Source organism: Lepisosteus oculatus, chromosome 14 (genome assembly GCF_040954835.1).
Source record: "Lepisosteus oculatus isolate fLepOcu1 chromosome 14, fLepOcu1.hap2, whole genome shotgun sequence".
Classification (NCBI taxonomy): Eukaryota; Metazoa; Chordata; class Actinopteri; order Semionotiformes; family Lepisosteidae; genus Lepisosteus; species Lepisosteus oculatus.
Genome location: NC_090709.1, coordinates 45,879,072 through 45,903,143, shown reverse-complemented (window position 1 = coordinate 45,903,143; position 24,072 = coordinate 45,879,072). Strand labels below are relative to the sequence as shown.

Genomic DNA, 24,072 nt, shown 5'->3' with positions numbered 1-24,072 from the left:
CTGGAGCAGTAGGACACAGAGCAATATCTAGCAGCTGTAGACGATGTTCGGGGAAGAGATAATTCTGTTTTCAGCACAGGGAGTGAGAATGAGCTCAGTCCGGCTCCCAGCGGAATCCATTCTGGTTTGGTTACTGTCAGACTGTGCGTCTGAGGCTCTTTGGATCACAACGTGAAAAAAACAAAGAACAAAAAACATTTGCTCACATCTTGTGATTTCCACGAGAGGACGAGAAGATATCACTTTAAAAAAAATCAGACCTGAAGATTTGGATCCGGGACCTCATACTTGTCAAATGATTAAAATAATAATTATGAAAATATCAGGTTGTGTTTCTGCAACATATCGTGCACAGTATGCCATTTTGTTTCTAAAAATACAGTAGATTGTACTTAATAAAAATGTACAATTCACCGCTGGTATAAACAGATGTGTGCTGTGTTTGCCTTTGTAAGCATTTGTTTAAAAAATAAGTTCACAATACGATAAAAAACACAGAAAGCACAAACGTAATAATATCATGATACAAAATCAATACCAAATCATAAAGCCAATTAAGTACCTATCCTTTGAAAACAGTGACATTTGTATCTACTTTTGAATTACAAATCAGACAGCGTAGTCCCTTAATTCAAAGATAAGATATTTGCCAAAACAAGACAACCAGATGTTAGCTGAATTCGGAACAAGAGCCTCTGCTTCATCGTTTATTGAGCTTTTGATCAACGTCTGAGTGAAAAAGATTAGCTATTTTAACTATTTGATTAAAGTTCACAAAAGCAACTTTCTTCGAGCTGGAGTCGAAACAGCGACTTAAGGATTCCTAACTGTTTCTAATACAGTCAGCTGCGCTACCAACTGAGCTATCGAAGGGATTTAAAGTGGTCCTCTCTGGCACATATTGCCCAATGTAGTGAAATATTCCGGGTACTTAAATTCCAGTTCGACATCGTTTCCTTAGTCTTGTTTACCTTGCATTTAAGCCACAAACCAGGATTCTACTGTATAATCTTCCGGGGATGTTACAAAATGTTTGATGGGGCATCCATCATTATAGGTGGAAATCCACTCCTTTTTTTTTCTCGAGGCATCATATTAAACATTTCATTTGGATCGAGAAGAGGATCACCATGAGAGACAGAACAAACTGTTTGATTCCGTCTTTATTGGGAGCCGTATCACAGCTAATGCATGTAAAGCCTTCAGTATGCGATAGTGAAAGCTCAGTTATGCCAGGGAGTGGGAGTGAACTGAAATTTAGCAAATTCATATTTAAATAGAGTGTAAATCATCAAAGTGTTCTGTCACTTAAAACTTATTACAACATGACCAGGAGTGGGGATTGAACCCACGTGAACATTTGTCCATTGGATTTTAAGTCTAACGCCTTAACCACTCGGCCATCCTGGTCTACAACGATATGCTTTTCAGTTGTTTAACATTTAAATATGATTCAACAATTAAAAAAAAATTAAACCACGAAACCTCTTAGAGTTGCGAGAATACTTCCTTTGTGTATAAAATACATTGTGAATGCTTTCTCAGCCTTTACTTTTTCGTTTTTATGACATTTTTTTGACCGAGCACGAATATTCTTTTGTCCATATCTTCCCAATGGAAGCACAGAACGCTGTCAAACCAAATGCATTTTAAAGACCAAGACTTGTGGATATTTCCACAGCCTCTACATCTAAGTATCAGTGGGCTAATTATCTTTTTTTAAACCTCCGGTTTTTCATCGATGCGTAATTACGCACTTACTGGAACCCGGAGGACCGCTGTGTACAGACGTTCACAACGCAAAAAATACTGTTCAATACGGCTTTGTGCGAATAACCCGTATATGACCATAGGAATCAGAACAGCGCAGTCTCCAATTACTCAGACTGTAAGCACAGGAATAAAGCTTTGTTTGATTTCTGAAACCCTTCCTTTACGCCCTGTTTTCATTCAGGTAAGGGTCAACTATATTGACAATACTGCTGACAGCGGGAAGATTAAAATATTCTTTACTCAGCAGCTCATTAAAAACAGCTCCCATGATGTTCAAACCGATTTTTTACACAGAACACTGACACAGCTTTGCGTTCTGAATCACTTTTTCTCGTGCTTTTATTTAATATGGCACAATGCACTGGGATAGGGGTATTCTGTTCACAAGCCAATAGCATTTAAATCACAGCACCCACAATGCTGCAAGTAAGTGTTTTGCACACCAAGCAGGTCTTCTGACTTTTCCCAGCTTTGTTTTGGGTTGTGGAACCTTTATTTCTTATGATTTTCTGAAGATAACACTACAGGTATACACTGGGATATGGGGTCTTTTTCATGGCTCAATAGTAATTCAAATACAACAGCCACACTGCTGAAACCATATGTTTTACACACCAGACAGGGCCCCTAACCTCATACAACCTTGCTGTGGCTGTGGCCTCTTTATTTTTTTATGATTTTCTGAAAGTAACACTACAGGTAATACACTGGGACAGGTGGGTCTTCTTCATGGCTCAATAGTGTAATGGTTTGATGGGTTTACTGAGACAATTATTAATTGTAACAGTAATCACAAGGTTGTTCGTTGTAGCTTTTAGAAAATCAATCGTCAGAACAACTAACAATGCACACACACGGGTTCAATACACGAGATACATTAATTAAAATAAATTGTGCACCAAAGATATACTAGTCTGCCTGGATACGAACCAGTGTTATTACCCACTGTTACTCTAAACTCGGAAGTAAATACATAACTCATGAATTAAATTGATAACATCTTGTGTTGAGGTACAATTGAATTCTCGAGACGCAATGTAGAACATGGGGTTTACTTATCCACTGTGTATGGATTTGGAATCTCCCGGCACGAACACCAAACCAGCTGACAGGCTCTGTTGCAGCCTCTGTTGCAGCGGTTGTCCAATGGGCGTTGTGTCGGCGTTCTCTGGCTACCGGCCAACCAGTCGAGGTGCAGCTCGGAGTAGGACGGGCGGAGGAATCTGACTGCGGCGCGCAGGGCAGTCGTTGCTCCGAGGGGATCTACCAGGAGTCTGGCTGGCTAGTAGAAAGTCTCTATGCACAGAGTGTGACCGCGAGTCCTCACAAGTCACTCTTTTGCCTGGGAAGAAGCTGGTTCGTTCCTGGTCCAGCGCTGCTTCTGAATAAACTATTCAGGTTGTCGACAAGGGTCCAACTGTAGGCTGCCATTGATCAAGCGGAGCATTCACGTTGGTAGAATTCTGAGTACGTACGGGATCCTCGGCCTCGCGCTTAGAACAAAGTCCAAGTCCTTTTGCAGACAACAGCAGTTGTCACGTGATTGTCTCTGAGGATGCGCGAAAATGGCCAAGGAGAGCCCCGATCTGAGCTTGCACTCCCTTTTTGACCAAGGCCCAGATGTGTGCTGATTGGTTGAGAGTTTGGCGGGCGTTGGAGACCCACGTGGTATTACCACGCCCTGCCAGTCCCTGATTGGTTGGTCAAGATGAGATATAAGTCACTTACTCTTGACACTTAGGAATGCAGTCCAGATGTCCATTCGGCACTCCCTAGACTGATAGGCGCCAATGGATGACCATTGATCATGATAGCCAGGCTTAGCTAAGCGCATCCCCGTCTGGGAGCTTGTTCCTTATCAAAAGAAAACATCTTAAATCAGCCTGCATAAATACTTTCTCTGTGGCAGCACCACAGAGATGGAGGGTGAGATGGGGCCTCCTTTAGGACAGCATACCAACGCTTATTTCTGTATTAACAAGAATTGCCGCTACATATAACCCCCCTTTTTGAAGGTCACGAGGTCCTGAGGCGTTGTTGCCTTCAAAACAAAAACAGAGTTAAGTGATGTCTGTTGTACCACGGTGGATTCTACCACCCAATATTCACATTACCTCTCGAGAATTTGTACAGGAAATAGTGTTGGAAAGAACATTGCGTATACCTGCTCTCAGTTATAAGGTACATAGAAATGAGGCATCGGGCATCATCATTAGCCCTAGACCTTAAACTTCCGGCAGTTCACTATCAGTATCGGATAGCTCTGCAGCAGGCAGACGTTTGGGAGTGGTTACCTGATTTCGGTGATACACCATTGCTCCCTTTGTCTCATTCAAACTACCCCGCAAGGCTTTGATACAAGAGAACAGCATCCAACACATTACCCCAGCCATGATCCAGCTACCCAGCAGCAGTGTCAAGATGACCACGTTTACTGTTCCCAGCGCCCCAGAGGATCCACAACGACTGTGCTTGGGACCTACCAGCGTAATTTTTAAGTTTGTGTCGTTGAGAACAAATTCGAGTAACTGTACACCCTCAAGGCTTACTGTCTCTTGGATTCTCTCATCCAAGTCAACGCTGTGTCCTCTGAAAGCGTCCACAATCTCGAGTTCCGTTTCATACAGTTCTGACTCCAGATGATATAGTGCTAAATCGTTGAGATGCACTATAGCTCCTTCAGGAACTTGTAGAAAAACTGTTTTGTTGGGTAGCTGCACTTCGGTAGCTGTGTCATGTCTGTCATAGGTTCTTGTAACAGTTAACTGTGGTTTGCTGACCAGCCATATCTTTCCCACCTGCTCAACCTGGGGTTCATTAACCTCACTTTTGCTCGTCACTGTGGCTTTACACTTTTCAGTGGCAGCCCCCTTTCTGATACCACACAACCTCTGAGTTGTGTCCCTAAGGAATGGCTTACTTGGACATACCCAGTGGATATCCTTGGTTGACACAGTTCCAGGTTTGGAACAAGGTACAAATTTGGATCATCCTCCTGGTAAGCTACGAGCGGTGGGGTGGTCAACTTCACATGCATGTCCCCCCTCCAGAAGCCAACGTTCGATATAGACTTGAGTCTATAGATATCCTTGCTACTCACGATGGGAAGGTTCAACAGGAAACCTATTTCCTTGGCTTCAGGGTTGACATGTATGGGAATGGCACTGCCTAGACTGTATGCAAGATGTACTTGCACTGGCTGCACCATCTCGGAAGTGGTGGTCCTCAGTACTTCTTCTACCAAGGACAGTGGAACCAAGTAGGTTGGAATCTGTCCCATGGCTAGGCTAGTTACCGTGGCACTAAGCTCCCTAAGCAGATCCTGCATCAGCATTCTGACCTGTTGCACGTAAGCATAATCCCACTGTAACACGTCGACAATCCTGCCCACGGTGTGGAGGGTGTTATTTAACACTGCTGCATGAAGGTTTACTGCTAATATTGTGCCCTGTAAGGGTTTCCCTAGGCTTTCCAGCCGCTGCTTCTGTTGATACAGTCTTTCACTACCCTCTGGCATTTCTGACACCTGCCTTCTTGGGGCAGTCAGGGTGAGAGTGCCGGTAACAAACAAACCTACCAAAAAGAGCAAATGCACAACAGTGGCGGCAGCAATCAGTCCTCCCAAAAGTTTTTAAGGGTGGCTGATCCCAGTCATCTCCTTCTGAGTGACTGTCGCCTTTCTAAGCTGGCGCAGCGTGTACATGGTGTCTTTCTCAGTATGCCATGTGGCATCCTGGGCACCAACATCCTGGAAATCTGGGGAGATCTGACGCAGCTGCTGATGCTGCTCCTCCATTTCCAGGGCATCTGCTTTTTTGATTTGTTCTTGCCTGTGCTCTAGGAACCCTGCAGGGGGCGGTGCAGCGGTGGAGCATGCCTGACCCTCGGCTGAGTGGTCATCTGGAGCACCTGAGTGATCTGGGATTGTTACCCCATTCTCACTGTTCAGGTCCACCCTGCACCCCTCCTGATTGAGGAATCCCTCTATCGGCATGTTTACAATTGTTCGCTGGGCGTGGGTGTAGGACACGTGCTCGCTCCCCCCTTCCCTCGCTAGGGGTTCAGGGAGCTGCCCCAGCACTGGGATAGCTAGTTCACTGTCTTTGAACTCGCTATCACCCACCAGGCCCATGTCAGTGCAGGCGGGGATTCTGACACCCCTCTTTGCGATGTCCTGCGCTGGCAGGCGGGTGGCTTGAACATCCAGCTCCAGTATGGCTGAACCACTGTTGGTCAGACTCAGACTGACAGACTGAGCTGGTGGCTGTAAGAAACCCGGCTCGGCTTTCATTCCCTGTCCCTTCTTGGGGACTGGGTGTGTTGGAAACCCTGCCGTTGAGGCAGGAACAATCAGGTCGGTCTCTCTCACTACCTGGTAGTTGTGAGAAATAATGTTACCTGACTGCAGGTTCCCTGGATCACAGCAGAGGGAATCGGCATCTGGGATCAGGTGTGTCCACAGGGCAGTAGTCCCAGTGTCCAGCTGGACCTCCTGTCTAACCTGTGAATGTTGCACCAGGGGCACCTGGCGGTGGCCCTGTGACAGCTGCTCAAGCAGATCCTCACTAATAGAGGACCTCTCAGGGCTAAGGGTGAGGGCTACATCACCAACCTGCTCTCTTGCCATCTGGATCCCTTCCACCCCTGCGGGGTGGTGGTCCTGACCCCTCTTGGGTGCCAGGGTGCACAGGGAAAGCTCCTTTTCATCACCAAGTGGGGAGATCCGCTCCTCTTTAGGGATGTGAAAGGGGTTTGCTTTACCTGGTGGATCAGGCGGCTGCTCGGAGCACCGCTCCTGTGGCATGGAGGCTGTTGGGACCTTGGCCAGGGCACGACTTCCCTGTAGTTTTGGAAAGCAAGAAGAGACATTTATTTCTCGTCCAGAGGAACCAGGAGGAACCTCCAACTCAGCTATAGTGTTCAGTGGGCACTGTGTGATCACAGCATAACCACTGAACCCCCCTTTTTGCTGTGTGACAGGCTTAGGGTTTTTGACCTGAGCCCACAATTTTCCACGCTGGCAGTCCACCAGAGTCTCCAGCCTGTCAAGCAGGTCTTGGCCAATGAGTAGTGGCTCTGTTTTAAACCTAGAGATATAAACAGGATGCACCACGTTCATTGGCCCGAACCTAAGTGCCACCCACACTCGGTGTGTGATCCTGGCGTGATCCTGGGTATAGCTGGAAATATCTATCTTACACGGTTCTACCTTAAGTCTGATGCCTTTTCCTTTCGCTACTCGTTTGAGTTCGCTGAGTAGATTGGCTGACATCAAACTAATTTCAGCACCAGTGTCAATCAGTGCTTCTCTATTTAAGACGTTTTCAAGAGAAACCTTGATATAAATAAGCCTTGCTTTGCCTTTCTGGCTGAGATTCCCTAAGAATTGTTGGAAGCCTGCCTTTTCTTTGACTTCAGGGGCGGGGTCAGCGCCCAACTCAGAGTCGCAGCCTTCTTCCAGGCAGGAACCCTCCCACCCAATCAGATAGACTAAGGGAGGGGTTTGGGATGGATCCCCGCCTCCTCCAGTGAGAAGGGGCGTGGTCCCCCTCAGCTCATTCACGCTTCCGGCATTCGGTGCGGAAGGTTTACCCTGTCCTGATCTCTCAAGCAGGGCTTGTTCAAGCCGGGCCAGGCGGGCTGCAGTCGACTCCCTTCGTCCAGCCTTATGATAGGCTCTGCCTGAGCCCTTGCCTTCCCCGTAGCGCTCACGGCGGCTCTGACGCTTAGTGCGGTCCTGCCTGCCTATTTTGCGCCGGGGCTTAGGGGGCTCAGGAACCTCAGCTCCCTCGAGCTGAGGCGAGTCGTCAACCCTGATGGCTTTAGTGGCGAACACGGCCGTTTTAGCAGGTTTTCGCTCTGAGGAAGCAGAGACTTCAGCTCCCCAGGCTTTTAGAAGCCAACCTTCTAATGTCAGCCATTTTCATCGCTTTTGCATCAGTGTGCATCACAATCATTTTCCTGACTGAGGGATGCAGATTAGCAATGAATAAACCTTTGAAATTCACGTTCTCTTCGCAACCCTCTTCATTCCGCCCTGCAAAATAAGTGCAGGCGACTCATAATAGTCGCGAGGGGCTTCAGCTTTTTCGTGCTTAATATGGTGCGCAGCGGCCACAGCAGCTATGGGATCAATAAAAGCCGAAAATTCTCCGATCATTGCCTGACACAGCTCCTCAAAGCTATTACAGACCTCCGGTCCTTGTCTAGACATCCACTGGTGGACCGCTCGGCTGGTAGTTTTCCTTACTAACATAGCCTTTTCCTGTTCGGACGCTCCGGGCATAAACTGCAAAGTATATCTCAGCTCATCGATGTAGGTTTCCACATTATTCCCTGAGACTGACGGGTCAAACCTTTCTACATCTTTGGCTAACTGCCTCAGGGAGTGGAGGTTAATTTTTACAGTTTCTCCGCGGGCAGGAGGACGGCCATAATCAGGAGCAGGGGGCCTATGCCTGAATTGCATCGCCCTTGCGTCTCGCGCAGGACTCGGCGATCTCCCCTATGCCGATCCGACCACAGACCCTGGCCGGGAGAAACCCCCTCCCGGCGCGCTGGGTGAGCGCTCCGGGCTGCTAGGTGGGCTGGCATGCAAGTGGGATCTAGCCTGTTTTGCTTCCAGTACGGCAGCATCTAACTCCTTTTGCCTTTCCTGGCTGAGCTCATTTAAACTCTCTATTTCTTTTTCTTTTTCTTTCAAGCTCGCTTCCAGGTCTCTCCTACCTACCTCAGCCGCAGTTTCTCTAGTAGACAGGTCATCTAATTTACCTAAAACTTCCCTGAGTCTGTCTTCACTTTCCTCATTTTTCACTCTCTTTTCTCTGATTATATCCAACAACTCAACTCGCTCCGCCTTATATCTTTCTAGCTTTCCCTGAAGCTTTTGAAACTTTGTCAGCTCAGACAAAGACAGTTCCAGCTGTTTAGCTAGATTTAAGGCGAAACTCGATAGGACCTGAACTGCGTTCACTGACCCTCCTGTGTTAAGCTGGTTCGCTACCTTGGCTACTAAATCTACTTGCAGCTTCTCAATATCATCAAAGTTCAACTTTTCGATACCGCTCCAGTAACCAGGATTGTCGTCGCTAGAAATAGTACTTATAAGCGACTCCTTTTCAGACATTTTAGCAGCCATTGTCATTACGTCAGAGAAACTTTAAGAGTATTACTTTTTTTTCCTTTTACTAAAATACAGTATGGAATTTAAACACCCGAGCAGATGGATTTCCAATCAGCACACGTTACACTAAACGCTAAAAAACAGGGGGATTTCTTTGCGCAGTTATCAGCACACCCGGTATTCGCCTATAGAAGCCGCGGTGCTGTGCTGAACTTGAACTCACAGCAATATCAGTTATTCTGTGCGATTGATTCTCATTTCATTCTTAACTCCGCCCACCCAGGGACGCCATTAAATGTAGTGGTTTGATGGGTTTACTGAGACAATTATTAATTGTAGCTGTAATCACGAGGTTGTTCGTTGGGGCTTTTAGAAAATCAATCATCAGAACAACTAACAACGCACACACACGGGTTCAATACACGGGATACATTTATTAATATAACTGTGCACCAAACATATACTAGTCTGCCTGGATACGAGCGGCAGACCTTACGGTGAGGGTTATCAATATACAAGGTATATAATCTCGAAGAGATGCAAACACAAAGAGATACAGAACAGAGAATATATGTCAATATATATCGTTCGGTTACCAAATCGCTAATCAGTGTTATTACCCACTGTTACTCTAAACTCGGAAGTAAATACATTACTGATGAATTAAATTGAAAACAACTTGTGTTGAGGTACAATTGAATTCTCGAGACGCTATGTAGAACATGGGGTTTACTTATCCACTGTGTTTGGATTTGGAGTTTCCCGGCACGAACACCAAACCAGCTGACAGGCTCTGTTGCAGCCTCTGTTGCAGCGGTTGTCCAATGGGCGTTGTGACGGCGTCCTCTGGCTACCGGCCAACCAGTCGAGGTGCAGCTCGGAGTAGGACGGGCGGAGGAATCTAACTGCGGCGCGCAGGGCAGTCGTTGCTCCGAGGGGATCTACCAGCAGTCCAGCTGGCTAGTAGAAAGTCTCTATGCACAGAGTGTGACCGCGAGTCCTCACTCAAGTCACTCTTTTGCCTGGGAAGAAACTGGTTCGTTCCCGGTCCAGCGCTGCTTCTGAATAAGCTATTCAGGTTGTTGACGAGGGTCCAACTGTAGGCTGCCGTTGATCAAGCGGAGCATTCACGTTGGTAGAATTCTGAGTACGTACGGGTTCCTCGGCCTCGCGCTTAGAACAAAGTCCAAGTCCTTTTGCAGACAACGGCAGTTGTCACGTGATTGTCTCTGAGGATGCGCGAAAATGGCCAAGGAGAGCCCAGAACTGAGCTTGCGCTCCCTTTTTGATCAAGACCCAGATGTGTGCTGATTGGTTGAGAGTTTGGCAGGCATTGGAGACCCACGTGGTATTTCCACGCCCTGCCAGTCCCTGATTGGTTGGTCAAGGTGAGATATAAGTCACTTACTCTTGAAACTTAGGAATGCAGTCCAGATGTCCATTCGGCACTCCCTAGACTGATAGGCGCCAATGGATGAACATTGATCATGATAGCCAGGCTCAGCTAATTGCATCCCCGTCTGGGAGCTTGTTTCTTATCACAGGAAAACACTCTTAAATCAGCTTGCATGAATTCTTTCTCTGTGGCTGCACCACAGAGATGGAGGGTGAGATGGGGCCTCTTTTAGGAGCATACCAACGCTTAATTCTGTCTTATTAACAAGCATTGCCGCTACAACAGTAAGACAGGAAGAAAGGCACTGCTGGAATTCGGACCCAGGATCTCCTGTTTACTAGACAGGCGCTTTAGCCAACTAAGCCACGGCGCCGGCAAAGTGCTGTCCTTTGACAGCCACTTGGACACGTCTCAACTGCTCTGAGACATCTGCGTTCGGTGTGCTCCGAGCCTGCTCGCCTTGCAAGTTGCCTCATTTACATGCGATAGTTCCACCACTAAGAGAAAGGATGAGAAATGGCTTTTATCTGGCACTTTTCATGTCAGAGGATCTCAATCTGCTTTCCGTGTACAAGAGGATGTCCAACTCATGTAGCTAAAGACGTAGACGACAGTGCTCCACTGAAATCTAGATCTCACAACCCTCGGCATGGCTCCGCTGTGTTCTGCTTTAGACAAAGGGGGGAAAAGACTTCTTTCATCACACGTTTTACACTGTTTACGGTGTTTGCAGTGCTCTTTCTTAAATGAAACCAGGAATCGGCACCATATGAGGTGAGACTAGATAATATTGGATCAAGTAGCCTCGCCATTCCATGCTTGACGTGAGCAAAGTGTAATTCCTGTCTTTATAGTGTGCTTGTTAGAGACTTAGCTGCAAACGATCTTAGTATCGAAGTGCCATCCCACATAACCGATCCGAACAATCTGCTTTACAGAGAAGCACTGCCGGAGCTTATCGTTGGCAAACTGAAGACCAGGCTGACCTCTTCTGTGACTCTTGAACACTGAGTCTCAAGGTTGTGAATTCAAGCTCCACGCTGGCGGGAAATTCCATAGGTAATGATCACATTTTCTTGCATGCTAATCAAAAGAAATATTAAGAAACTTTTCCCGATACCAGTTTTTTACAAAAGTAAAGGCACACGGCACATGTGTGCCACATCACGTCCGAGTTTAGTGACAACTACCTCAGAGATTGTAAGCTGGGTAGTTTCAGATCAGATCACTTTTTTTATCAAAGGTTCAAGCAAACCCGAATACTTTTGCAAGAGACATTTCAGAATCCCAGTCCAATCCAGTACGATTGCTGGATCCTTCGAATTCGACTGAACTATAGCACAGATCTGCAGTCAACCATTAGAATACTGTGGGTGTGTTGTATAAGCCATACTGCCGAAAATAGTTCTAAAACAGGAGATACATCCTCGTTTAGGAATGTGGTATAAAGTGAAATGGTCTTGGAAGAGTCCTACGTTTGAACAGTTCAAAATAGACGTAAAGGGGTATTTACGGACTCTTTCGAAATGTAAGAACAAGCTGTGCGGACCTTATCTTTATTTACCTTGTGTAATCATTTTTCATAAAGTGTAATTGTATTATTGCATGTGCCCCTGACGATTTTCTTGATACGTAATATGTGCTCTTGTTTGTATTGTATGTAGTTTTGTTGTTTAAATAAAATGTAAAAGACACAACTTTCCGGATGCGGCTGCTGTAAAAATAAAATGACATCAAGGGTGCTGTACGCAGAGGTCTGAAACCTGCTCCACAGAAGATCTTTATCCAGAGGTGTTAAAGAAGTCGAGATCTCGCCATGAGAGGGGAAGCATCTCAGAAAAAGCAGGTGCAGTCGGTTCCACGGTCATAACGCCACTAAGTCGGGCGACAAGAGCAAAACCCACCCGGCTTCCTCCGAGCAACTAATGAGACAAAGAGACAGCGCACAGCGGGTAGCATGGCTGAGCGGTCTAAGGCGCTGGATTAAGGCTCCAGTCTCTTCGGGGGCATGGGTTTGAATCCCACTGCTGCCAGGTGCTTCCGTCAAGACCCCCTTTCAGCTGGCTTCAGATGAAAGGGAGGGAACTGCTTTTTGGTAGTCTCTCGAGAAACTAAGCAAAGTGTTTAAAGATACTTTCTCAGCTTGACATCAAGGCACAAAACAAAAACCTTCTTGCGTCCTCTCAACCCAAAAGTGCTTTGCCACTTTTTGCGTTATGCAGGGAACGACGTCTGCCCAGATCACTTTTGTGCCAATGCAAATCGTAGTGTGCCCTCCGTTTTAATGTTGGCTGTGCTGGCGTGCTGCTTCTGTCTGTGAAACTTGAATGTTCTGCTTCTTCACACCAAATCGTCGGCGGGGGTTGAGCTTGTTAAATCTTTGAGCATAGCGCTCCTTTGGAAGTACATTGTCCAAGTTCAAAAGCGATCGTGGGATTTACTTCATGCGTGCAAAAAGCATGCCTCGCACGACAGATTTAAATAGGGAATGGAGCCTGCTTCTTGCTGTTTTTCCTGTGGTTGCAGTTACAAAGTTGATCGTGCTTTCACATTCTGTTAACAGTATTCACTGGCTGAGCTTTATCAGTTGGTTCGTAAAGGAATCTCTGCTTCGGTTCCAGAAAAGTCATCTGTAGTGTGTTTTTTTCCGTGCCCATGGCAGTCTTTTAAAGCTGGTAGTAGTGGCGGCGAAGTTAATTTTTTATCCTCTTTAAAAGAATAAGGACGGGCTGGGGCGAGCTCCATTTACCACTCTTTCAGCTAACCGCCGAACTCCCGAACTGATTACACTGCAGAGCCACAGGCGCCTCGCTTTTCTCCATTCTCTGGGTCAGGGTGAAAAAAAACTTGCTGGTATTAGCTGGCCTGCTGGGAGCACCTCTTCTTCACTGATAAGCAAGATTTGTGTTTCATCTTTCTCAAGCTGTATAGATTTCTTTCAAAACAAGTTGTTCCAGAAAGGAAACGAACACTTGCATTCACCTGAATTAAAAGGCATGGGATTTGCCCGTAAGGATACATTCTGTACAGTAAGACAGGAAGAAAGGCACCGCTGGGAATCGGACCCAGGATCTCCTGTTTACTAGACAGGCGCTTTAGCCAACTAAGCCACGGCGCCGGCAAAGTGCTGTCCTTTGACAGCCACATGGACACGTCTCAACTGCTCTGAGACATCTGCATTCGGTGTGCACCAAGCCTGCTCGCCTTGCAAGTTTCCTCATTTACATGCGATAGCTCCACCACTAAGAGAAAGGATGAGAAATGGCTTTTATCTGGCACTTTTCATGTCAGAGGATCTCAATCTGCTTTCCGTGTACAAGAGGATGTCCAACTCATGTAGCTAAAGACGTAGACGACAGTGCTCCACTGAAATCTTGATCTCACAACCCTCGGCATGACTCCGCTGTGTTCTGCTTTAGACAAAGGGGGGAAAAGACTTCTTTCATCACACGTTTTGCACTGTTTACGGTGTTTGCAGTGCTCTTTCTTAAATGAAAACCAGGAATCGGCACCATATGAGGTGAGACTAGATAATATTGGATCAAGTAGCCTCGCCATTCCATGCGTGACGTGCGCAAAGTGTAATTCCTGTCTTTATAGTGTGCTTGTTAGAGACTTAGCTGGCACCCAGAGCGCTTTAAATCCGGGAGTCAGCAGCCCAAGACAATAGAGCTTCCTTCGTCTATGTTTTTTGCGTGAAGGGGGAAACCATGCGTGTGCTGCAAACGATCTTAGTATCGAAGTGCCGTCCCACATAACCGATCCGAGCAATCTGCTTTAGAGAGGAGCACTGCCGGAGCTTATCGTTGGCAAACTGAAGACCAGGCTGACCTCTTCTGTGACTCTTGAACACTGAGTCTCAAGGTTGTGAATTCAAGCTCCACGCTGGCGGGAAATTCCATAGGTAATGATCACATTTTCTTGCATGCTAATCAAAAGAAATATTAAGAAACTTTTCCCGATACCAGTTTTTTACAAAAGTAAAGGCACACGGCACATGTGTGCCACATCACGTCCGAGTTTAGTGACAACTACCTCAGAGATTGTAAGCTGGGTAGTTTCAGATCAGATCACTTTTTGTATCAAAGGTTCAAGCAAACCCGAATACTTTTGCAAGAGACATTTCAGAATCCCAGTCAAATCCAGTACGATTGCTGGATCCTTTGAATTCGACTGAACTATAGCACAGATCTGCAGTCCACCATTAGAATACTGTGGGTGTGCTGTATAAGCCATACCGCCCAAAATAGTTCTAAAACAGGAGAAGCATCCTCGTTTAGGAATGTGGTATAAAGTGAAATGGTCTGGGAAGAGTCCTACGTTTGAACAGTTCAAAATAGACGTCAAGGGGTATTTACGGACTCTTTCGAAATGTAAGAACAAGCTGTGCGGACCTTATCTTTATTTACCTTGTGTAATCGTTTTTCATGAAGTGTAATTGTATTATAGCATGTGCCCCTGACGATTTCCTTGATACGTTATATGTGCTCTTGTTTGTATTGTATGTAGTTTTGTTGTTCAAATAAAACGTAAAAGACACAACTTTCCGGATGCGGCTGCTTTAAAAATAAAATGACATCAAGGGTGCTGTACGCAGAGGTCTGAAACCTGCTCCACAGAAGATCTTTATCCAGAGGTGTTAAAGAAGTCGAGATCTCGCCATGAGAGGGGAAGCATCTCAGAAAAAGCAGGTGCAGTCGGTTCCACAGTCATAACGCCACTAAGTCGGGCGACAAGAGCAAAACCCACCCGGCTTCCTCCGGGCAAGTAATGAGACAAAGAAACAACACACAGTGGGTAGCGTGGCCGAGCGGTCTAAGGCGCTGGATTAAGGCTCCAGTCTCTTTGGGAGCGTGGGCTTGAATCCCACTGCTGCTAGGAGTTTTTGTGTTACAACCACCAAATGGAGCAATGTGTTAAAAGCTACTTTATCAGCTTAAAATCAAAGCAGGGAGAAAAAAGTGTTTCTTCTTCTCAATACAATTTATCGTTTCCACCTTCAGCAGGGAAGTTTGTCTACCAAGATCACTTTTGAGTCAGTGCAAATCACAGTGCGCCCTCAATTTTAATGTCGGTTGTGCTCCTTTTATCTATGAAACGTTAATGCTCTGCATTTTCAAGTCGAGTCATCCTCAGGGGTAGAGCTGATTAAGTCTTTCCGCATAGCGCTCCATCAGAAATAACTTGTCTAAGTTCAAAAGAGATTGTGGGTTTCACTTCAAGCAATCACAAAGCATACCTCACTATGTCAGATCTAAATGGGGAATTTGTTGGTTACAAAGCTGAACGTTTTTCCATGTTCTGCTAGAGTATCCACTGGCTTGCCTTTATCAGCTGTCTTGGAAAGATAAGCTGTGCTTCGTCTCAGGAAAAATCATCAGTAATTTTATTCTGTGCGTATGGCCGTTATTTAAAGTATATAAAAATCACGAGTTCATAGATTTATCCAAATATCAACAGCACCTTGTAAACCTGTCATAAGAATTCCTTCAATCCAATAGTTTCACTCCAGGGAAAAGGCAGGGAAACATAGGGAATTCTTATTTAAAGACAACATCCGTATTGGATTGCATGTAAGCAGGCACCACTCAGAATTCCTAATATGATTTTGAATTCAGTTTTGCAGTGCTTTAGTGCTTTACTACTTTCAGAGAGTCCTTTATTGACCTTGCTGAAGCAGAGAAGCGACATAATCACAATTGTGACCAGTTTTTCTGCTGTTTCTGGTTAATAATGATTATTATTTTGTATTTTGATTAGTATTTTTAAGATTTTTGGTGAGCAAGAACCACTGAGAACGAGTCTGAATCAATCAAGAACACATATGGTACTGCTGTCCTGTGTACAACTGCTTCATCCTAATTGAGCTTTTCAGTGTTGAAGAAGACGTTTCGAATTTCGATTGCTGGTTTCAGAGGATGTGCTACAAGATCACAGATTCATTTGAAAAGATTTGGAGATGCATTGGCTGGGATTCAAACCTGGCTCAATTGGATGAAGGCACCTATACTCAGCAACGAGAGGAAAGGAGAAGGGGCCAGAGGTAGTGTGGCTGAATGGTCTAATATGCTGGATTTTAGGCTCCACTCTCTCAGGGGTGTGGGTTTAAATCCCACTACTGCCCAATGTTTTAAGACCTTACTTCCTGTGATTTGTAATATGGTCAGTAAAAGCACTTTATGTAAGTATCTCTTATGTCAGCACTAAAAGTCACTTACTGCTCCACAGGTCTGGGGTTCAATCCCTGGCATCTTCAGGTGTTTTATATTACTGTACTCACATCACAATCTTCTGTTGAGTGAGAACTCTTTGCTCGTGTTCATAGAGAGCCAGGTTTACCTTTTGAATCTCACCCGGGATTTCCTGAGAGATCATTCAGCGAGCGAGTCCTCCCTCTGGACTCCGCACTGAGCTGAAAGCTGCACGAATTCCTCACTGCGTGTCCTGTACTGTTACAGGTGGTCCAGCGTAAATGTGCAGCACAGTGACATAAACACCTTGAAATTTTCTGTATGTGAAGGAAAATGCAAAAGAGCATGTAAAGTATTGATAACATAAAATATCCATGGTACAACTTGAGAAAAAACTGAAGCACAAAACAACGACTATTGATGATTACAAGAGATTCAAGAAACACAACCGTCCGCAGATGGGTTCGGATCCTGAACGCTTAAGTCAAAAGAACAAAAGCGAAGTAAACTCTCTTCATTGTCTTATAGTTTATGTAATAAAACAATTTTTTTCTTTCTTTATAATTTCTTACTGTTGATAGACGATTTATTGAATTTTAACAGAATCACAATTGTAAACATTTTGGGTTAAACTGTTATTCACATACTCTAACAAAGAGAAACGTTAGTGTCTTCCGGTGTGTGAGCCCATCTCTCAAAAAATAAAAAATAAGTTATATAAATTGAATTGTTCTACTTTTTAGGCTTGCATAGTCTTATTCATATTTCAGTTAAACCTTTTCTTCTGTAGTAATTTCATTTGATATTAAAATTAGTCCTGATTTACAATTTTTTGGACATGGTTCATCTTAAAGACTTTTGTAATAAGTTTCAGTTTCAGTTTAATCGTGCCCAGAAGCTACCAAAACTGGTAATGTTAACATTATGTGTAATGCAAAAGCAGCAGTTGGGGTGGGAAACAAAAGGCATTTCTTGGTATGAATCCTAAAACGTCATAGATGGCGTTCTAGGACTTCTCGCTTCAGATAAAGCTGTCAATACATCATAGATTTCTACTCAATCAATATCAGCAGTGTTATCACTACCGAACGCTAAATATAGATCCTGGCAATAATTCATGAGTTGTTTGTTAGAAAATTGTTTATGGTTTTTTTTAACATATTTTCAATACCAGACAAAAAGTCGAAAGTTTCAATTTCATGCAACTGATGAAATCTCTCTTTGATGGAAGTACAGTACATCCAAAATACTGTGGAATCAATCAAATTTAAATGTTTCTCGTGGATCCAGAAGATCATTTTTAGACTCAAAACATGCCTGTCTTTTCTTTTTTCGAGGACGAAGGAGTAGCAGCAGTAGTAGCAGTTATGGCAAGAACGTGTTTAGAGTTCAGGACTTCTCATTTCTAATGCAGAGCCATCGACTCGGAAAGAACCGCCCGCGATAAAAGAAATTGCAGAATTGGTCTGTTCATGCTGCCTACACGCTTTGAATTGCTGGCATTTTCTGCAAGCGTTCCTTTCTGAGGGTTCATGAAATTCCTCACATTTGAGCCAACACTAAAATATTTCATAATCATTATTTCATTCGGGGACGCCTAATTCATAGTGCAAACCGAATCTACAGGGGAATGCTGTGGCACATGAAGCCGTTTGTTATTCTGTTGTGAGGTGTGAGGGGCGGAATGCCCAAATCCAGTTGGTGAATAGAAAATGAAACAGGAGTCACTTCTTGGAATTCCAAAAAGTATGAAAACCTGTGCATTTTAACAGTGCAGAATACTCACAAATTGCACTGAGTTGCTTGCTTTCTTCTGCTGCTTTTATATTTCAGTCATTCACTGTCAGCTAGCACTGGAACAATTCAAGAGAGGTAAAAGCAGAGGCTGTCAGGAGTGGGATTTGAACCCACGCCTCCATTTGGAAACCAGAACACCAAGTCAGCTGGAAAGACACATGTCCTTGAGTATGGCGCCTTAGACCACTCGGCCACCCCGACAAGCGAGAGCAGGTGGTGTGCTGAATGCACCAGTAGTTGACTAAACTGAGTTTCTATCCTGAAATGATTTGCTTGCGAAGAGCCAGTTGCCTTGAATGGATCTTGGAAAACAAATATATGGATGGATTGTTATTCGGTTGTGAGTTTTGAGGGGCGTATTATAAATTGAGTTGGTGAAAAGGCGCTTTTTGTTAGTCTGTCGGGAGGCTGCACAAGGTGTTTAGAGGGAGAACTTCTAAAAGGCAGGCTCTCTATGTTTAACATCAAGAAAGATTTTTTTTTTTCTCAATGGAAATGCTCTTTGGCGCTACGTAAAGTAGGGAACAACGTCTGCCGAGACCACTTTTGAGCCAGTGCAAATGGTAATGTGCCACCAAGTACATTTAATATTGGCTATGGTAGCGAGCTGCTTTTGTTTGTGAAGCTTTTACTTCTTTATGCTGAATCATCGGCAGGAGTAGCTTATTAAATCTTTGCTCATAGCGCTCCATCAAAAATACCTTGTCCATGTTCAAAAGAGATCAGGGGATTAACTTCATGCTTTCACATGGTATACCTTACACGAAAGATTTAAATGGGGAATTGACTGTGCTTCTTGATGTTGTTCCTGTGGTTGCCTTGGTTACAATGGTGAACGTTCTTCCACGTTCTGCTAGAGTATCCACTGGGTGGGCTTTATCAATTGGCTCGGACAGGCCATCAGTGCTCCGTCTCCAGAAAAATAATCAGCACTGTCTTTTTTCTGTGCGCATGACCGTCTTTTAAAACATATAAAATCAAGAGTTCATTGATTTCTCCAAATAACAACAATACATTTTAACCCTTCAATCCAATAGTTTTACTCCAAGTAAAAAGCAGCGCAATATATAGAGAGATGATATTCAAAGATTTCAACGTTCTTATTGGATTGCCTGTATGCAGATATCGCTCAGAATTGCTAATATGATTTTAATTCAGTTTTTCTCTACTACTTTCAGAGTCTTTTATTGACCTTGCTGAAGCAGAGAAGTGACAATCACAAATGCGACCAGTTGTGCAGCTGTTTCTGGTTAATAATAATTAATGCAAAATAGAAAACAGCTCCTTGCATTAAGAGCAAGAGCAACCAACGCGCTCGCTTGTTGAGTTGGGTATTTTCCGAGCTACTCTTCCTTAGCTGTGTAGAGGTTTGATGGGTTTACTGAGACAATTATTAATTGTAGCAGTAATCACGAGGTGGTTCGTTGTGGCTTTTAGAAAATCAATCGTCAGAACAACTAACAACGCACACACACGGGTTCAATACACGAGATACAGTGATTAATATAAATTTTGCTCCAAAAATATACCAGTCTGCCTGGATACAAGCGGCAGACCTTACTGTGAGGGTTATCAATATACAAGGTATATAATCTCGAAGAGATGCAAACACAAAGAGATACACAACAGAGAATATATGTCAATATATATCGTTCAGTTACCAAATCGCTAATTAGTGTTATTACCCACTGTTACTCTAAACTCGGAAGTAAATGCAATACTCATGAATTAAATTGATAACAACTTGTGTTGAGGTACAATTGAATTCTCGAGACGCAATGTAGAACATGGAGTTTACTTATCCACTGTGTATAGATTTGGAATTTCCCGGCACGAACACCAAACCAGCTGACAGGCTCTGTTGCAGCCTCGGTTCCAGCGGTTGTCCAATGGGCGTTGTCCCAGCGTCCTCTGGCTACCGGCCAACCAGTCGAGGTGCAGCTCGGAGTTGGACGGGCGCGCAGGGCAGTTGTTGCTCCGAGGGGATCTACCAGCAGTCCGGCTGGCTAGTAGAAAGTATCTATGCACAGAGTGTGACCGCAAGTCCTCACAAGTCACTCTTTTGCCCGGGAAGAAGCTGGTTCGTTCCCGGACCAGCGCTGCTTCTGAATCAGCTATTCAGGTTGTTGACGAGGGTCCAACTGTAGGCTGCCGTTGATCAAGCAGAGCATTCACGTTGGTAGAATTCTGAGTACGTACGGGATCCTCGGCCTCGCGCTTAGAACAAAGTCCAAGTCCCAGTGCAGACAACAGCAGTTGTCACGTGATTGTCTCTGAGGATGCGCGGAAATGGCCAAGGAGAGCCCCGATCTGAGCTTGCGCTCCCTTTTTGACCAAGACACAGATGTGTGCTGATTGGTTGAGAGTTTGGCGGGCATTGGAGACCCACGTGATTACCACGCCCTGCCAGTCCCTGATTGGTTGATCAAGGTGAGATATGAGTCACTTACTCTTGACACTTAGGAATGCAGTCCAGATGTCCATTTGGCACTCCCTAGACAGATAGGCGCCAATGGATGACCATTGATCATGATAGTTAGGCTTAGCTAAGTGCATCTCCGTTTAAGAGCTGTCCCTTATCAAAAGAAAACATCTTAAATCAGCCTGCATGAATACTTTCTCAGTGGCTGCACCACAGAAAGGGAGAGTGAGATGGGGCCTCATTTAGCTTTTAAGATGTTTGGTGAGCAAGAACCACTGAGAACGAGTCTGAATCAATCAAGAACACATATGGTACTGCTGTCCTGTGTACAACTGCTTCGTCCTAATTGAGCTTTTCAGTGTTGAAGAAGACTTTTCCAATTTTGATTGCTGGTTTCAGAGGATGTGCTACAGGATCACAGATTCAATTGAAAAGATTTGGAGATGCATTGGCTGGGATTCAAACCTGGCTCAATTTCATGAAGGCACCTATACTCAGCAACGTGAGGAAAGGAGAGGGGGCCAGAGGTAGTGTGGCTGAATGATCTAATATGCTGGATTTTAGGCTCCACTCTCTCAGTGGTGTGGGTTTAAATCCCACTACTGCCCAATGTTTTAAGACCTTACTTCCTGTGATTTGTAATATGGTCAGTAAAAGCACTTTATGTGAGTATCTCTTATGTTAGCGAATTCCTCACTGCGTGTCCTGTACTGTGCAGCACAGTGACAAGAACGCCTTGAGTTCTTTTCCGTATGTGAAGAAAAATGCAAAAGAGCATGAAAAGTATTGATGGTATAAAATATCCATGGTACAACTCGAGAAAGAACTGACGGACAAAACAATGACATTTGATGAGTACAAGAGAAACACAACCGTCCGAACATGGGCTTGGATCCTGACCGCTTGCGTTAAAAGACAAAGCAAAGGATATAACCTGTAAATGTCTTCATGTCTTACAGTTTATGAAATAACACAATTTCTTACTTTCTTAATAATTTCTTACTATTGATAGATGCTTTTTTTAATTTGAACAGAATCACAATTACAAACATTTGGGGTTAAACTGTTATTCACATACTCTAACGAAGAGAAACGTTAGTGTCTTCCGGTGTGTGAGCCCATTTCTTAAAAAATAAAAAAAAAAGTTATAAATATTGAATTGTTCTATTTTTCAGGCTTGCATAGTCTTATTCATATTTCAGTTAAGCCTTTTCTTCTGTAGTAATTTCATTTTATATTAAAATTAGTCCTGATTTACAATTTTTGGACATGGTTCATCTTAAAGAATTTTGTAATAAGTTTCAGTTTAGGAAAATCGTGCCCAGAAGCTACCAAAACTGGTAATGTTCACATTATGTGTAATGCAAAAGCAGTAGTTGGGGTGGGAAACAAAAGGCATTTCTTGGTATGAATCCTAAAACTTCATAGATGGCGTTCTAGGACTTCTCGCTTCAGATAAATCTGTCAATACATCATAGATTTCTACTCAATCAATATCAGCAGTGTTATCACTACCGAACGCTAAATATAGATCCTGGCAATACTTCGTGAGATCTTCGTAAGAAAATCCAAAAAAGTACAGAAGCAATCAACGTTTCTTTTGGATCGAGAAGAGGATAATTATGAGACTCAAAATATGCCTGTCTTTTCTTTTTTCGAGGACAAATGGATTATTGAGGTGTAAAGATGGGTTCAAAACCAAAATCATCTGCTATTGCTGCTGTTTCTTTGATAGTTTCTTCAAATCCTTCAATTGATCATTGATATCGAGGAATAATATTATACAAATTGTGGTTTTCTGTTAATTGCCAATTTTATTGTAATTACATCTTCGTTTACAGATGTCTTGCATGTATCACAAGGTATAATAGTCGCCGTGTGTCCTCAGCTAAAATGTTTTAAAAAGTACGACAAAAGTTCAATATGCTTAACATCATTTATGGTTATATCTATATTAAAATGAAGGTAAATATACCAAGATATTAAAAAACAATTTTACAGTCCTAACCTAATAATGCTTGTGAAGTTTTCTAATAAATCCGAACTGTAATTTTGAAATATTATTGCTCATTACTTGCCCGGAGGAAGCCGGGTGGGTTTTGCTCTTGTCGCCCGACTTAGTGGCGTTATGACCATGGAACCGACTGCACCTGCTTTTTCTGAGATGCTTCCCCTCTCATGGCGAGATCTCGACTTCTTTAACACCTCTGGATAAAGATCTTCTGTGGAGCAGGTTTCAGACCTCTGCGTACAGCACCCTTGATGTCATTTTATTTTTACAGCAGCCGCATCCGGAAAGTTGTGTCTTTTACTTTTAATTTGAACAACAAAAATACATACAATACAAACGAGCACATAAAACGTATCAAGATAATCGTCAGGGGTTCATGCTATAATACTGTACTGTTTTCAGGTTCCCTCAGGAAAAGGACAAGTGGCGACGTGATAGTTAACCAAGCGACAGCTTTATTCTTTTATCGAAACCACACAAAACCAAACACAGGACATACACACACATGAGGAGACTGATGGAACACGTTCACATATTTAGGGTGGTAATTACTTAACAACAGGCTATACACTTATAAGGCTACACAGGACACTAAAACTACTATAACACTATTCACATATGCAGAGTCAGCTGCTGGTCATCGAGCTGACCCTCACTCTCCCCGGCTACATCTCCCAACCTGCTCCACGGTACCATGAGTGCCTAGGTGCACTTCCTCCTCACCACCGGGCCAGGGGGGTTACACTGTCCCCACCTGAAGCGTCTGGCGTCCCGCCGACATCGAACACCCCCCTCAGGCTATACTCATACTAGGCTAAAGGCTGTGGAACTCTGCGTGAGCAGCTGTTGCGAAGCGGTGGTTGCCGGCGGCCCGCGGTCACCCCATTGTCGGTCGGCTCCGGCCCTGGCTCTCCTCCCGGTCCCAGTAGGGGGCCAGGCGGTCTTGGTGCAGAACCACCACTCTCCCCTGGTAGCAGTCCTTGCCTACCACCCTGAGGACCTCAGCGGCCCCCTCCCACAAAGGCGCCAGCTTAGGTCTGAGGCCTTTGCGGCGGTGCGGGCTGTACACCCAAACCAAGTCCCAGGGCAGGAAGGCAGGCCCCCTGCAGAGCAGGTCGTAGTGCCGCTTCTGCCGGACTCCCGCCTGAGTCAGATGGGTCCGGGTTAAGCTGTCCGGTCGTAGTCCGGTCCAGCTGGTGGTGCCGACTCGTCTCCGGGCGGCGGGCCGAAGACCAGGTCCACCAGGGTTTGCATTTCCCGGCCCAGCATGAGTGAGGCCAGGGTACACCCAGTAGATTCCTGGACTGTGGTCCGATAAGCCCAGAGCTCGAGGGGGAGGTGGCGGTCCCAGTCCCGTTG

General features: G+C 44.6%; 3 non-coding genes across 3 annotated transcripts; 1 reads left to right on the top strand and 2 right to left on the bottom strand.

The window, feature by feature from the left end:
- Positions 1-1,327: 1,327 nt before the first annotated feature.
- Positions 1,328-1,410, bottom strand: trnal-uaa (transfer RNA leucine (anticodon UAA)). The gene has a single exon. It is a non-coding gene; the product is annotated as a tRNA-Leu (tRNA).
- Positions 1,411-12,243: 10,833 nt separating this feature from the next.
- On the top strand, positions 12,244-12,325 carry trnal-aag (transfer RNA leucine (anticodon AAG)). Its single transcript has one exon. It is a non-coding gene; the product is annotated as a tRNA-Leu (tRNA).
- A 1,011-nt stretch (positions 12,326-13,336) lies between these two features.
- On the bottom strand, positions 13,337-13,410 carry trnat-agu (transfer RNA threonine (anticodon AGU)). Its single transcript has one exon. It is a non-coding gene; the product is annotated as a tRNA-Thr (tRNA).
- Between the last annotated feature and the right edge of the window lie 10,662 nt (positions 13,411-24,072).